This window comes from Moschus berezovskii, chromosome 7, assembly GCF_049115385.1.
Source record: "Moschus berezovskii isolate FMDL1 chromosome 7, NW_MosBer_1.0, whole genome shotgun sequence".
Taxonomy (NCBI): Eukaryota; Metazoa; Chordata; class Mammalia; order Artiodactyla; family Moschidae; genus Moschus; species Moschus berezovskii.
In genome coordinates, this window is record NC_142466.1 from 4367016 (window position 1) to 4369420 (window position 2405).

General features: G+C 43.2%; 1 pseudogene; it reads right to left on the reverse strand.

The window, feature by feature from the left end:
• Nucleotides 1-419: 419 nt before the first annotated feature.
• Nucleotides 420-1340, reverse strand: LOC148777242 (olfactory receptor 4C6-like; annotated as a pseudogene).
• Between the last annotated feature and the right edge of the window lie 1065 nt (nt 1341-2405).

Sequence of the window (2405 nt, forward strand, 5' to 3'; positions counted from 1 at the left end):
TCAGATGAAGAGTTAAAGAGTTACCAAGAAAAATGTCATCAGGGAAATTGTCTAAGGAGATGACAGTTCATCTGAACGAAGGAAAAAAAAAAAAATAGTGCCGGAGAAGAACTCTGGGAAAGAGAAAGAGAATTTCAGGAGTGAGCAGAATAAGAAAAGCAAAAGCCATAAGCTAGAAAAGGCTTGAATTATTCAAAAGGCAGGAGAAAAATGTAGAGACAGAAAGTGGGCAGAGCCTTGTGAGAAAAGGAACAGCACAAAATGCACTGAAGAGGTGGGGAATAACAGGATTATAGAATCTTAGCCTGATTTGCATGAATAAATGATGCCAGTGACTACTGTATCCTCAATAGAGCAGAATGAATGGGAGGATAAAAGCACATTGTCCTTGTAAAAAATTATTTCTGTAAGCATGTAAGCTAATGACCACACAAGACCCCTTGTTTCATCCACAGTTTCCTCATGGCACTTTTCACCTCCATGTTCCTCAAGGTGTAGATCAGGGGATTTAACATGGGTGCAACGATGACAAGCCATCGCCTTGTCTATGGGGTAGGTGGCCATAGGCCTCACCTACAGGGAAATACAAGGCATAAAGAACATGAAAACCACCATGAGGTGGGAGCCACAGGTGGAGAGGGCTTTACGCTGCCCTTTGGAGATGCAGGACTTCAGGGATCAGAGGATGACCACATAGGAAGTGATGAAGATGAAGAAGATGGTGGCACACATCAACCCGCTGCTAAGGATGACTAAGAGGCCCAGGGAGTAGGTGTCCTTGCAGGCCAGTTCCAACAGTGGGAACAAATCACACAAAAAATGATCAATGACATTAGAACCACAGAAGGGAGTTTGATACATGAAGAGAAGATATACTGTTGCATGGGTAAATGCCCCCACCCAGCCCCTCACAGTAGTAGGCAGCATATCCAAGGCCTCATGATGGTCATGCACTGAAGGGGCTTACAGATGGCCACATAGCAGTCATAGGCCATCACAGTGAGGAGGAGGATGCCCACTCCACCGAAGAAGTTGTCAATGAAGAGCTGGGCTATGCAGACTTTGAGGGAGATGGCAGTCCTCTCAGAGAGGGAGTCCACAATCATCTTGGGGGCAATGACGGAAGAGTAGGTGACATCCATGAGGGAGAAGGATGTAAAGAAAAAATACATGGGTGATCTCAGACTCTGACTTGTAACCACAGTTACCACAGTGAGGAGGTTTCCCAAAATGGTGCACACCTACATGATTAGAAACACGGCAGAGAGGATTTTCTGCAGCTCTGGATTCTTTGCAATGTCCCAAAGAATGAATTCTGTCACATTGTTGGGATACCCCATTTATTATGGGCTAATGTAAGCTTCTTCCAGCCAAGTGTTCAACATGATGTATTCTGCATATAAGTTAAATAAGCAGGGTGACCATATACAGCCTTGACGTACTCCTTTTCCTACTTGGAACCAGTCTGTTGTTCCATGACCAGTTCTAAATGTTGCTTCCTGACTTGACTATAGGTTTCTCAAGAGGCAGGTCAGGTGGTCTGGTATTTCCATCTCTTTCAGAATTTTCCAGTTTATTGTGATCCACACAGTCAAAGGCTTTGGCATAGTCAATAAAGGAGAAAAAGATGTTTTAGTGGAACTCTCTTGCTTTTTCCATGATCCAGCGGATATTGGCAATTTGATCTCTGGTTCCTCTGCCTTTTCTAAAACCAGCTTGAACATCTGGAAGTTCATGATTCATGTATTGCTGAAGCCTGGCTTGGAGAATTTTGAGCATGACTTTATTGGTGTGTGAGATGAGTACAATTGTGGGGTAGTTTGATCATTCTATGGCATTGCCATTCTTTGGGATTGGAATGAGAACTGACCTTTTCCAGTCCTGTGGATTGGAACACTGGTCTGGAAGAAGCATCAGAGGGAATCAAGATTGCCGGGAGAAATATCAATAACCTCAGATATGCAGATAATACCACCCTTATAGCAGAAAGTGAAAAGGAACTAAAAAGCCTCTTGATGAAAGTGAAAGAGGAGAGTGAAAAAGTTGGCTTGAAGCTCAACATTCAGAAAAGTAAGATCATGGCATCTGGTCCCATCACTTCATGGGAAATAGATGGGAAAACAGTGGAAACAGTGTCAGACTTTATGTTTTTGGGTTCCAAAATCACTGCGAATGCTGATTGCAGCCATGAAATTAGAAGAGGCTTACTCCTCGGAAGGAAAGTTATGATCAACCTAGATAGCATATTAAAAAGCAGAGACATTACTTTGCCAACAAAGATCCATCTAGTCAAGGCTATAGATTTTCTAGTGGTCATGTATGGACGTGAGAGTTGGACTGTGAAGGAAGCTGATCACCGAAGAATTGATGCTTTTGAACTGTGGTGTTGGAGAAGACTCTTGAGA